We start from the raw sequence: 15,065 nt of genomic DNA on the forward strand, positions 1-15,065 counted from the left end.
CGCTTAATTTTTTAGTACCTCAATTGGCAATGAAAAACGACTTATTCCGTTGCGATTTTTTTCTTCTTCCATTTGATACATTTATTGTTTTCATTTCGGTTGTTTGTTCTCCCTTTGGCCAAGCGCGCTGCTTCTTTTTTGCTTTGTCTTTTGCGTTGCACTCTTTCAAATTAATAATTTGATTTTATACACACACACACACATACACTTCGAATTATTATTAATAAACGATTTGATTCAATAAACGTTTCAACATTGTTGATGGCTTGCGCGCGCGAGCACTTTTTTCCATTGCGTTTTTCACTCCATTCGAATGGATTCCCATTTACACAATTCGGGCTGCTGCTTTGTTGTACAGCCAGTGCATTGCCATTGACGTTGACGAGAAAACACGTCAACTCTGTGTGTGTGTGTGTGTGTGTGTGTGTGTGTGTGTGTGTGCAGTGTGTGTGCAGTGTGCACGCTGCATATTTTGTGTTAGCTTTTATTCTACACACAATTTTGTTTTGATTATTGATCGACACAAATCGAGAACGAACGAGCGAGAGACGACCGAGGGAGAGAGAGAGAAAGAGACGTAGATTCGTTAAAGCGATGATGTAAAAACAAATGAAATGAAAACAATGGCAAAGAAAACTGATTCCATCGAAAAAGGGATTGTCAAAGCGGTTTTCTTCGGTAAAATGCGGCATGCGTGAAATTCTTCATTTTTCTTTCTCGTTTGTGTGTGTGTTTAAAAGCTTGTCTTGCGGTTACGCCGATCACGTTCGCACCATCGAAAATGACGACCATTTGAATCACTCGCGATGTACGTGCGCGTACTTCATGGTGGATTTTCTTCGTGATTTTCTGTCAACATTGATTTTGACATCAAAGCCATTTTCATGTTTGAACAAACAACAAGTTCTGTGTACGCGATGGCGGCGATATACAAAACAGAATAACGACAACAGCAACGAAAAAAGCGGTTCGTACAATCTCGTTGACTTGAAAATGTTTGTAAACATAGATATTGATATCTCTTGGAATTGATATAATGGGACTGTGGGGGGGGACGAAAGCTGTATTTCTTAACCAGCTACATATCAGCATGAGTCAAGTACGATACCTGCGCGAATCCATCGATAACAAACCAACGAAAACGACAAATGTACGAAAGAAATGTGCACACACATTCATTGTGCTTTCCAATTATGGGCTTTTCATTGTACTACCGTCGCCCATACGCAAATTGTGCGCACAAGCCAGGCCAACGGTGGATACGAAATTTTTTCTTTTACTTAATTGAAAAGACCGGTTTCCGGTGTGTGTTTTTTCTTCTTCTTCTGTTTCATTGGTCATCGTGCGGATTATTCAATACATCGGATATTTTTCGTATTGGGCCTTTTTCTCTTATCTCAAGACATTGAATGTCACAGAGATCACAGTTGGAAGAATGTCACAGTTGGGGTTTCTTCCGAGTTGTTCACACCACGAAATTCACAATTTTGAAGGAAAAAAAATCAATTCACTTGCTCTTAACCGACCTGTACACGGTCAAATGTATGCTTTGTGTTTTCCCTCCGATTTGCTTTTCCTCTTGCGCCCAGACGACTTTTTCAATTCACTTTTAGTTTTATATAACAATGATGATGATGATGATGTTGTTGAGGTCCGAATGCAAAATTGAAAAACCTGATCGGAAACAACGGCACTTTTTCCACACACACACACACACACACACACACATACACGGATACACATTGTAATCTGGCGGACAATCTGGCGGACAATCTGGCGGCTGTATTTAAGTGAAATGAGAGCCATCATTTCAACGGCGTTTTGATGTGCGTACTGGAAACTCAATTGTATTCTTTCCATTTTTCCCATCGGTGAATCGGCTTTTCTTTCTTTCTTTCGTTTTGCGGAATATTAAATCACCATCAAGGATCATTTAAGACGATTTCATCGATCACCATTTTTTTTTTTCGTTCGCTGATTGACATGGAAATTTTATTTTTTCTTCATTCAATTCTTCATTTCGATCGAGATTTAATGCTCTTCAATTGACCACATGGCCGCATTCGATGTTCGCCATGGCGGCAAATGGTCATCGCATAAATCTTTCACCTGATTTTCAATTGCGTGATAACGGCTTCTAATTATACGCTTGCACTAATTGAATTTGTAGAAATCTTGGCGAAGTAAATGGCCAGCATTCAATTTGACATAATTTTGCTGTGTGTGTGTGTGAGAGAGTGGTTTACAGTGTACAATAAAATTATTATGTTACAATATTAATTGGTTTGCTTGCTGGAACATTTCAATGGACTCTGTGTGTTGTATGTTTCCATTTCTAAGGTGCAAACACATTCATTTTTTTTCTACACTCTGCACAAGCATTAGACGTTATTTTATTTACATTTGTTTATTAGTTTACGTTAGTTATGTTCAAAGTCGAGTTTAACTCGAGAGATTTGGATATTTGAAATGGAGTTCAAATTTTGATCTATTCATGCAATTGCGTGTTTTCTGCAAACTAGAGTCCAAAAAAGATTTTTCGTTTTTTGACCATCCTTAATCTCTTTAAAAACAATATTCGATCGCACTTCAAGTATTTAATTGAATAGAATAAAATGTTTTAATTTCATGAATCAGCATGATCGATCGATCTTGTTAGACTTGACAAGTGATTCCAACGAGTATTCGAATTTTGAATTAGAATTTTTGAGTTATGATCGGTTTTCCTGCTCTTTTTTTGTTTCTCTTCTCTCATTTTCACAAAATCTTCTCTTCTCACTTGCTCCCGTCTGCTCGATGTTGGCCTCATTGTAATGTTTACGATGTGCTACTGTTTATTGAGCGGTGTGCTTTCACCAATTCGCACATCAATGCAGATAAACATAAGTTGAATTCAATGTTTTTCACATTGCTATCGCATGCACACGCTTTGTCATCATCTCCTCATCGCATCGACTATCCCAAAAAAAAGAGACGGTAGCGACATAAGACACAGACACAAAGAAAAAGCACAATTTTCGTCGAACGTTCGTGTGAATTTCCGCATTTATGATGAGACAAATGATACTTTCATTTGAACATGACATTTGACAGATTGCATAAAATGAAGTACGTAAAAAAGGTTTGTTCGTTTCATTTTGTTTGTTTGTTTCGGTTTCATGCCAAATTGGTACACACATTCGATACAATTTCCGATTGTGTTTTTGTGTTTTTGAGTAATGTGTCAGCGCAATCGTATCGTCATTTATTTATGCATTCCGTGGATGTTTTGACGGTTTCTTTTCGTCCACATAATATGATAATTACCAACTATATTCGACTTTAACAACATCCATATACAGCCCCCGAAAAAAAAGAAATATGAATTGTCCATCAATGCAGAGCAGCGGTATGAGAATCGAACGTGTGTGACAAAATAATGGCACTTGCACAATACTTCGTACCGAATTTGTATTTTATTTTATTTTTTTCGCCATTAAGAGGGAAAGAAGAAAATAGAAGACCGACAGACTTTCGCATATTTGTACAGCCCGCGTGCGCGCGCGAGAGAGAGAAATGAAAACGTGCTGTTATTATTGAATAAGTGTGACAAATACGTGCCTCGACCGAAAGCTAAAATTTGTTTGATATTGGTTGACAATTTGTAAACAGAAGCTGTTGTACGCGTGAGCGTGAGCACATACGCGCATTGAGCGTGTTTTTCTCTTTTGGCACCGTTTATCAAAACGGTCATAAATTATATAATCACATTTCGCCGAACCGATAATAATGAACGCACGGCTCACTGCCTAAGAAAGAAAAGCATACGAGACAGTGGGAAAGAGAGCAGCAGAGTTATGGTGTGTGCGACATAGAAGGAGAGAGAAAAATAGCGCATATACAATATTATATGATAAATCATTTGTAAAGGAAAATATGGAAAAAGTGAAAGACATTTCACTTGTCACAGACACGTTTACAATGCCATTTGCGAGCGCACAGTAAGTGTTGTGTGCGCGCTATCGCGCATGGAAAACCATAGTGCTCAAGAGCACGAACAACAACACTGAAACATATACACACACACACACACAAGTGGTAACAATGTACACTATGGAATTTGATAACCACATTTGTGTCTAAAGAACACACGGAGATTTCAATGATACAGAAAGAGATAGAAAATATCAAGACGCGCTTGATTATTTCGTTTTTTAATATCTTACTTGTAGCTTTTTTTGCGCGCACACACACTATTTGTGATTCCACGTGATTATGATAAGAGAGAAAGCGTCCATAGACAACAATCATAATAATTAAGCGAGAGAGCAGCGGCAACTGTGGCCATCCAGTCAAATGGACTGACTGATTGGGCTTCGTATTCGGTTCACACCGAAAACTATTAAGTAACACATTTTTCGTAAATGCAGTTGAAGTAGGAGAAGAAAAACATAAAACCAAAACAAAACAAACCGAAACTAACGAAATGGAAATACACCGTCGATATCGAATGTGTGTATGCACATGCAAAAAAAAAAGGTAGATTTAGCGAAAAATTGAACAATGTGCTAGCGGATACATAACAAATGAGAAAATTGCGGAAAACGATTTATAGAAAAAAAAATATTTGCTCACGCTTGATAGCGAATATTGAGCATGTGTGCGAGTTAGCGGGCCCGGCCCAGCCCAGCCCAGCGTACTGATAACAAAGTCACAATTTCAAATGCGATCGAATCGGCGCTACACATGCAAAACCAATTGCCAATAACATTTTACTACTTCGTAAATGTTTGGTGCTTTGCTTCTCCTCTTCACTTCAACAGCACTTGGATCTTTTTTTAGTAAATTTTCCTGAATGGGTGTTAAATAATCGACAATAACAAATTTTTCACGCGTGCGCGTACATTGCGCGCGTTGAGTGCATTGGCTCTTGGTGGTTCAATGCAAATGTTCGCGCACCCAGTGTTACATTCGGACTTCTCTTACTCGGCCTTTTTGTGCTTTTTCGGTGTGTAATTTCTTTCTTTTTTTTCTTGCTTTGTCGATGATTATTTCGTAACAAATGAAACGGTTGAAAACGCGACCGAAATTTTACGATCACTAAACGATACTAAACGATCGATGTTTATATTTCGAATTTGAATTTGATTAGCACAAAATTAACAAAACATTTACCACCTCACAACACCGTGTGTACTTCTTGTTTATGTTCACAAAGCACGATGGATTCCAACATGCGGAACAAATCTATGTGTTCGTGCGTGTATTGTTTAAATTTGAATGTGGCTCGGGCATTGAAAATAAATGCACACGAGAAAGAACGATTGAGTGGCGGCTACGACGTCGGTAGCGCGGCCAATTTGATTTCATTTCCGCATTTGCATTCGATCAGGTAAACAAGCGCATAATTATGATCGTAGAAATATGTTTCGTTTTACCATTTCGTCATAATTGGCGGTGAATCGGACGTGAATTAAACAATTGCCAATCACTGTGAATGGAATGCTTAAATTCATGAGCATGTAATATTACCAGTGCTCTGAATCACTAAAGAAATGCATGCCCAATGTATGTCACCGTTTTGAATGTTTTGCGCAATCAACGAAGAGGAAACCTCAGGCAAATCGGCAAATCGGCAAATCACATTCTTTCATTCGATTGTTCACAACATTCAATCATGAAAATATTGATCAACAAGAAAATATCGATAGTGGAAATGGCATAATATAGTGAAGACCCACCCATATTGAATGTTTCCGTTTGAAACCTTCAAATTAGCTCCTAGGCAAATGGTGTTTCCAGCATTTTTTGGTGGCAATTCAAGATTTTGATGGCTTAAATGAGACACGAATTCATTGTTCAACCTTAACATCAATCCTTGAATCATCCTTCTTGCTCATTTTCAATTGGTGACAATGGTGGCATCACAACCGATCGTAGATTTTGATCTAGATTATGTACATCTAGTGCAACCTCATGCTCATTATGACCATGTGAGCAGCCGCAATTCAAACAATCCATCGAGTGAAATAAAACAGAAAAAGGTTGCGGACAAAAACTGAAGCGACATGCGAAACCGAACATGGTGATTTTTTGAGGGCAAATAAATACTATGAGAGAGTTTTTGACATTGTAATTTTTGACTGTTGAATATTTGCATTGACTTTTTTTTCTCGACTTCATCTTCTCTTCTTTTATTTTGGTGTTGATATATTAAGACGTGCGTTCCATTTTTTCCCTTGCCTGAAACGCTCTTTCATTTTTCCGGTAGAATGAGATGAAATATGTTTTATTTCATTTTTTTTTTGTGTACAGCTAATTATGGCAAATAAAAAAAAGCGATGGAGAGCAAAGAAATCGGATGTTGATTTAACTCTGTGTGTGTGTGTGTGTATGTGTGAGCGAGTGAGCAAGCAAGCGAGTGCAAGAGTGTCAGCACATGAGAGATCTTAAAAGCACACCGAATACGACACACTTTCTTCAGTTCCAATGATATTATTATATATTTATCTAGTGAATAATGTAATAATTTATATTTTTTTCGTGAACGATATTGAGTGTGTGTGTGTGTGTGTGTGTGTGTGTATGTTTTGGCCTGGCATCTGGCAATTTATCACTTTTCACGCTTTATAAATATAAGATCATGACGCGGTGAAAACAAGCGGCAACAACAACAACAAATAAGACGGAAATTGATGTAAGACTGTTTCGGTATCGGTGTAGCAGCCATTTCAAAATATGTTTATTTCATGCATGTCCATTTCCATTCTCCATTTGGCTCGAAATGATCTGGGCTGCTAAATGGTGCTGCTGCCGCGGCTGCTGTTGCTTGCTCAGCCGAAAATGTCCAAAATAATAACAGACAGAAGGAAAAACAGCAGCATCAACCACAAATATTGTAGTGATTTGGGGCCCAAACCGAGCGTGTGAAGTGTTCTTTTTTGCGCTTGATATTGCTCATACATACAATTATTTGCGATTTGTTCTAATTTACTTGCTGTTTTATAGTGCATTAAAACTGTCGCCAACATCTTGTTACAACCGAAAGAAGACGGAAAAAAAATCCCAGAGTATTTTGACAAGAAAAAAAGAAGAAATTCTCGTTTTTCGGCTTGCTCATTGGTTTGATGCGTCGAAATTTTGTGTTTCTCTTTCATAAATGATACTCGAACACTTTTACCCGTATGAGTGGATTTGGTGAAATGTGCTGATTTCATTTCATTTCGCAGCACCATTTTATGATTGATAATGATGCCTTAAACTTGACACTTCTCGCTCTCGTTCTCCGTGCCTCTCTTCTCTCTTCGATTGTTCTCAACGATCATCAACACAATCTGCCGAAATGATTCGATTCGAACAATCATAATTAATAATAAGCGTGTGGCTCACGGAACACACAATTTTCACCAGTGCCATTTTTATTTCCACTGGTTTCGCGCGCCTCTAAACAAAGCATGCTTTGCATATATGCATTCAATAAATTGCACAAATAACACACAGAAAAATAAATGCACAATGCCAACAAGCAGATACAGATTTACATCAGAAAACGACACTCTCACATTATGAGTTGCACATCTCAACCATTTATACCGTTGCATTGACGTTGAATGTTTCGAGGCAAGGTCGTTTCGATGCGGTAGAAATTCACTTTTTGAACTTCCACACATGCGAGAGAGAGAGAGAGAGAGAGAGAGAGAGAGAGAGAGAGAGAGAACGCATGCAAAACGGAAAAGAAATCAACCATGGCTTTATATCAAATCAGACTCAAATGTGAAGAAGAAGAAAAACACACGGAATAAATGAGGGACACAAAAGATGAAGTGAAACAGGGAAAGAGAACAAATGAATGAGAAACAAAAGGAGTGAAAAGAGTGAGAGAGAGGGAGAGAGAGTGAAAAAGATAGAGAGAGAGAGAGAGAGAAAAAAAACGAGAATTCCAAATTGTGGAAATGGTCGTAGTCGTAATTCGAACTCAATTTCGTATTAATTCAGGTGATGTATGAGTGTGTGCGAGAGTTTGGGCAGCCATAAGCAATAAACAATAAATAAATTGTTTCATTTCTTTGTTTTCCATTTCGCCTCACTTTATGCATATGACTATATTGTTCACTCCATTCGCTCATGTTTGTTGTTTTGCACATCGCTCAGTCTGCGCATTTAATTTTTCACTTACTCTCACCTGAAAAATCATTAAACACCATCTTTTACGGTCGTTCGCGCGATCTTCACGCAAATCATCAAGATCGTTGCGACGCACACCAAACAGACATTATTGCCGTGTGCTTTGGTTAAAAACTGCTTTTGCTTTGAATATGGTGTGTGTGCGTGCATATGTATTTGCGGCGAGCGAAGATAAGCAGAAGCGTTTTTAATGGCGTGAACAAAAAGAGCACATCGTGTCAAAAATTGAATTGCTCTAGGAAAAATTGCATTGAATCGCGAGAGACATGGCAGAGAGATGTATTGGAGAAGTACATCGTGCATTGCGGAAAAATGCGCATGAAATGGGAAAAGCAGAAAGAAAAAGTGACGGTAACGTGTCAGCATCAGCACGAGCATCGAACGAGGAAAAAGACAATGTGGCCAAAACATGGGAAATAGACAAGCGCACAGAGTGGGAAGAGAGCGCTCCAAATGAAAATTCTCAACTAGATAGATCTATAAATGCCAAACGAATCATTGAGCTCACAAAATCTAAGCAAAAATCGAAATCACAATACGTACACACAACAAATCGAAATGGAAATTGAAACGCGAAGAAAATGAAAGAAGAAGAAAAAAAAAGAAAAGGAGAAATAATCAAAAACTGAAAAAATAACAGACAAAAGCAAACAGAAACATGTAAATTGTTCGGTACCAATTTTCATTTCCACCAAATCACTTGAGGGGGAGTGTTGTTTTCATTTCTATTACTGCGGTGTGTCTGTGTCGGTGTGTTTTTAATTGCCCGAACAATTCTTGATGCAAGATCGAAAACGTCGTTTGTTATTTGTTTGCCAGTGTCTGTGCCTATTGTAACATTGCGATGGAATATTTGACTTGCACATTCACGCTAGAAATTGATGGCACATCATTAATCTAGAGCGCTTTTGCTTTCCCATTGTACGACGTTTCACGTCGGAAATTTTTACTACACACAAATTTTTACTCTCTTTTTGTATTTCTCTCTCTCTCTCTCTCTCTCTCTCTCTCTCTCTCATTCGCTTCACCGCTGTACAATGTGTACTTAATGTTGTTACTGTTGCTGCTGCTGTTGTTGTGTGGTGAACGCGCGATGCATTTCTCAGTTCTGGGTGATATAATTATAATTTCTGGATTTCTTTTCTTTTCGCTGTGGCGCTGCCAAACACAAAGCCAAACCAGCAATTTCAAGACCTTTTCTCCCATTTCACGTGTTTACACGATGATGAATGTGATTTTATGCTAAACTTCTACTTTTTCCTTCAAATTCACATCCAATTCTACTGTATCTGCTTTGGGTTGGTCGGTCGTTTTTTTTAAATTTCTTAACGAGAGAGAATATGGCGCAAACCATCGTTTTTCATTGCATTATTTCTTCTTTTATTTATTTATTGTTCACAGTTCGTTGTGTTTTTCCTTCTGTATGATCGAACCGGACAGCATGGATTGCTGCAATGACACCATTTAAAACAAGAAAAAGGCGATCTCATTTCTTTTCGGATAATTTATTACGAGATAATTATTACTGCACGACCAAACCAATGATGACAACGCATCACTAAGCATATCAATCGTTCGGTCGTTTCCACTTTGTCCGCCTGATGTGAATATTGCGATCATCCGAAATAACAACGGATATGAATTATACTCGTGTACTTTTGCTTTGTACCTTTAATTTGTTTGGCTGAGGCATTCTCATTTTGGCATAGTTGTTGTTTTTTCCTTCTTCTTCCCATTGACGGACGACATAACGGCAACGACGAATAAAATATAATTGATTTTTGCTTATGGGAAATCCAATCATTTCGGTATGTCTTGCGACTTTCCGTTTACACCATCGAGCTATTGCATCCGCACACATGATGCCCACTTTGAATAATTCACTAAATTGAATGCCATCATCATCGTCGTCGTCGTCGCCGTTGTCGATTGAAATCAATTTAATTTTTCCGATAATTGAAGAAATCGTGAACGCCTGTCAACGGCTTGTTTCCGCCGTTCATGTCAAATTCCGAATTGAAGTCAAGGCGTAGGAAATCCGCAAATCTCTCGATCGTAAATTTTTCCCCAATTTTCGACACACGCATAATAAACAAGAAGTGATTGGCGATCATGGTTTTTCCATCATTTTCATATATATTCATTCACTTACGCAACCATGCAGCGTCGAAAGAAACAAAAACCAACAGTGGCCATTTAATTCAATGGTCATTTGCCATGGAATATTTGCCGATTAAACAAAATGATATTGAAATGTTTCTCTCGTCAAAACCAAATGTGTGTGTGTGTGAATGTGTGTGTGTGTGAAATGAATGTGGCAATTTTCAGTCATTTTTTCTCCAGAGAAGGAGAGAGAGAGAGAGAGAGAGAAGAAGAAATGAATGAAAATCGCTCATCAAATGGTGACAATTCGTCCAAAAACCATAGATTTTGCTCGACAAATTGCGAGGAAAGAAAAACATCAACAGAATGAAGATAAACAAATCCATTTTAAGTGTTTCAATTGTCTTCGTTTATATGGAGCAATGTGAAAATGTGGAAACGAAGAGTTTGAATCAGTTATGAAAAAAATCGCCTCCGTTTAATGGGCCTACAATCATCCAAGATTTCATTGTCATTCACAAACGGGAAACCGTTGCAAAACACTCATGGGGGGCATGATGATGCGCTTGACCACTCTTTTAACCGTGCTGCTGGGTATGCATGCAAAACTGCGCGATCGTGTTGAAATACAAATTTCACACCACAGAAAATGAAGAAGAAAATGCCATTTTTCAAATGAAATTTTTTGCACACCGTTTGATCATGATGATCGCTCGTGAATTTCCGCCCGAACAACCAACCGACCGACTGACCAATTCGATTTAATTTTTTTTCACATCATATATCGTGCGCGGGCACACGCATTGTCATCATTTTCGGATGTGGCTTTCTCGTGCCTTCGATAGACCCATCCCGTAGATTCATTCATAATTAAATGAAATTTACTTTCCTCTTGTACATTGTGTACACGAAGAGAGCAACGCATCGTTGTTTACCTTTTTTTTTTCTCATATCGATAATTCGAGATGAGCTGTAATTAACCGTGTGTGCACAACGCACCGAGAATGAAGACCGAAAAACATGATCATGAATGAAAATATTTTCGACCATTCAATTGAAAGATGGAAGTGCGATCCGATGGTGATGCGCTCTTGGCCATCAACTTCACTACCATCTTTAACATTGCAAAACAAATGTGAATATTAATGATCCAGCAAATAAATTGCCTAAAGTACAAATGCTTTTCACTCTCATTCATTTTTTTTCTGTTTATTTTCAATTGCTTGACGATGAAATGTTTTTTTTTTCCTTTGGTCGATAGAAATCATCGAATCATCGGTGGCCCGTTTCTTTTCTTCTCTCTGTCGATTGCACACGAATTGGACAGTGAATCTTATTGGAGCAGTAAATTTGTGATCGATTTTGTGCAAGAAAAGATGATTGGTCTCTGAATTTTGAGACACTCAACAACTTTTGCTGGTATTAATAACAAGCTGCGTAACGATCACCAATTCCAATCGGGTCCGAAATCAGACACAAAGAGGGAGTGAGAAAAACACAACAGCAACTGCAACAGCAGAATTGCAATAGGAACAACGGAAATGATGTAAAAATTCATGGTGCGATGTGTGTTTTTTTTTCTTTCTTTTGGTTTTACATCTGCAAAATCGTCTTCTCAACGACAGAGATGAAGGTGCGAACCTTCAGACGGTTTATTGCTTGTGCGTTTTCAATTTGTGGCGCTGCTGTTTTCCGTCCGCTCACTTTTTCATTTCGAATAAATTTTATTGCGTTTCCATGTAGTTCATTGTTGATAAAGCAGCTCATTGAATCTTCGATCCGAGGTAAATATTTCGATGCGTTACATTTACGCAAAAGAGCGAAAGGCGCGTGTCTCTATCGTGTCAGCACACATACCATCAATTTGTGTTGTCGTTTTTTGTTCCAGAATAAAATATCATCTTGATATTTTCACTCTTTCACTCTTCCCATTATCATCATCATCATCATCATCATCATCACCATCATCATCATCATCATCACATCACAAAGCACTGGAAATAATCGCATTTATTATACGCTGGTGTTACCATTCCGTTCAGATAATTTTATTCGGGTTTCAAAAGAATCTTCGCATTCGCAACAGCAACAGCAGAGCAGCAGCTATGAACGAGTCAACTCCCCGAGCAAATGGAGACACAGACAATGGGCCCGACACACGCACTCAGCCTCAGTGCATTGAAAATCTCAATCACATCGTGCTCACATATACAATACAGACAAACAATTGGGCTGCTGTGATTTGCCAAGTCTCTCTGACTATGAACTCTCGCGCTCGCTTGCTCGGGCAACAAGCAGCAAGAAGAAGATGTATTTCGTGCACGCAATCGTTTCGAATTTCCAATTCCGCGCACGCGCAAGCGCTCACGTTCGGCGCTATTTTTTTCTCCATTGAATCCGACTCGGTACACATTTTGTGTGTGAGCTGCGCTCTCTCGGTGTACTCTACTCATGGCTTTGTTTCGCTTTTCTTTGCTCGTTCACTTGAAAATCGGTATTCATTTTGAACTTCTTTTTTTTATTCATCTCATTTCAGTTGTCTTTCTCTCTCGTTTTCGCCATTGTAACAAACCGAACGAAATTAAGACGAGAAAGAAAAAAAAAAGTTTCACATTTATTATCTTTCGTTCGGTACTCTTTCAAATACCTAGGATTTATTTGATTTCTTGCTCATTTTCGGGGGTTTCTTTCTTATTACGTGACGCTTGTAGATCTTTTGTTTTAAGAATTTTAGTTTTATGGTTGTTCGATTCCAAATTCGTACATTACAAATACAAATTGCTTCATCGAATTTATCGAATGCGATTGAATTGATCGAGCCCGAAAAAAACCATATACATATTTACGACGGGCCCATCACACAATGTGATTCACTATTTCGTGCCTAACCATCAAAACCATTAGTTTAAAAGAGCTAAAGAATTTAAATGAATAAATAAATAGATGCATATGTTACCCAATATTTATTCCAAGCGCTGATGAACGATCAATGTAATCCACAGAAAAAGAAAAACCTCGGTGAAAATAAAGTTTAATTCGTGAGCCTTTTTCATATATAATCCATTTAATTCGATGCGGAATTAAGAGGGAAAACCCCAACAATGTCACAATCGGCAATTTTCTGATCAACTTTAGATTATTTTTTCGTTTTTCTCACGCAATTTTCCGTTTTTATGTTTTTTTCTTGGTCAGAGTTCAAATTCACGATTGTCTAACTGAAGCACTTTCAAAATTTCAATGGAGATGGAATGGAAAATCGCACAAAATCACACTAAAAATGCACACGATATAGCGGAAGATCAATTGCATCCGCTTCAAATCAAATGTTTTTTTTTTCTTTTTCAAATCTGTGAGAAATATTGAAAATGTTGAACCTTTTTTTCTTCGAAAAATCAAAATTGTAATCTTTGTTACGGTCGATTTTGTGTTAAACTATGTTTCACAGAAGAAGAAACAAAAATCCAACCAAATTGCGTTGACTTAGACGACAAACGATTCAAAACAAGAAACAAGAAACAAAATACAGTACACCACGGTAAAGCGCTAAACAGCGAATGAATAATTATGCATTTGCTGTTTTATTTTTGAAGCAGAAGACAAACAACGCGATATCGGCAAAGAAAATTCACAACAACCTATGATATACACACACAAACATACGAACGAGTGTACATACAATGTGAGCGCATTCCCCGTCCCGGCTCACTTCGGTTCAGCTTTGTATGTATGAGAGCGCGCGCGCGCGCGTATGCTTTTGCTCAGCGCACAAACACTGTCTGAGCCAACTGAAATGAGTTGAGGTGAGTGCGTTTTGGTGAGACAATAATAGGCTGGCCACACTAACATCAACCACGCGCGTGATTTGAAATTGATGTAGAAAAAAAATTAAAAATTACATCATGAAAGAAGAGCACGGAATAGTTTTCAGAATATATTTTCATTTCTGGATATTTTTTGCTTTTCACTTTTTCGTTCTCGAATTTCGGCATTCTTCAGTTGATTTTTAGAAAAAAGGTTCGATAGAAAGAATCATTCAAGATTCGTTTGCCCTTGAAATAATTCCAAAAGTCACACATATCTTATAAAAATATTAGAATTGCCCAATATTCATACGTCATTAGTTCAAAATCAGGATGTGAACTAACCAAAAAAAAAAATTCAATCGAACAGAAAGCACCTGCCGTTCGCCGTGGACAGTCCAATTTCAATGGCAACTGTGTAAGTGAGTCATTCACAGTGTATGAAAGTAAAAATGTATGCAAAACAAACTGAACAGAATTAAGCGATGATCGCGACCTTCTTGAGTAAAAGCTCTAAGAAAAAGATGAAGAAGAGGTGGTCTATGGAATTTTAGCTTGGAATTTGTATGAAAGTGAGCAGACAAGGCGCTGTTGCTCGTGTGTGTGTTTGTGTGTGTGTGTTGTTTGATGGTGGATTGACTGTCGTTTGGCGGGCGTAACAGTGCACAACATATACTCAATCAAAACGAAACAGAAGTAAAAGAAAGAAAGAAAGAAAAAGATCAGTCGCGCGCATACAAGTCAATTAGATCGTATTTTGCAGTCGTTTATCGAATCGCATAACAACAATCGAAAAGAAAACAATCGATTGAAGTGGCAAACATTCATAAATTCATCGTTAGCTATTTTATTTCGGTTTGCTTCATGCCAAAGTGATGTTTTGTGGACTTAAGAGGAAGTTGTAAGCGTCGTCACCCCGGATGACTTACCCGAATGCACGATCAAAAACCACATGATTTATCGTTTTCAATTTTTGCGATTCGTTGTCGGCGATAGGGC

General features: G+C 38.0%; 1 protein-coding gene across 2 annotated transcripts in view; it reads right to left on the reverse strand.

The window, feature by feature from the left end:
• LOC129577248 (uncharacterized) overlaps positions 1–13,826 on the reverse strand; it is a 40,667-nt gene extending 26,841 nt beyond the window's left edge. Inside the window, exon 1 of one of the 2 annotated variants that reach the window (XM_055463964.1) lies at positions 13,223–13,826. The gene's annotated coding sequence lies outside the window, so the exon portion shown is untranslated. Of the gene's footprint in view, positions 1–4,205; positions 4,225–13,222 lie in introns of those variants that run through there. The other variant, XM_055463965.1, reaches the window with a different exon arrangement.
• Between the last annotated feature and the right edge of the window lie 1,239 nt (positions 13,827–15,065).

Source organism: Sitodiplosis mosellana, unplaced genomic scaffold, assembly GCF_009176505.1.
Source record: "Sitodiplosis mosellana isolate CC-2019 unplaced genomic scaffold, AAFC_SMos_1.0 Smas_scaffold_6197, whole genome shotgun sequence".
Lineage (NCBI taxonomy): Eukaryota > Metazoa > Arthropoda > Insecta > Diptera > Cecidomyiidae > Sitodiplosis > Sitodiplosis mosellana.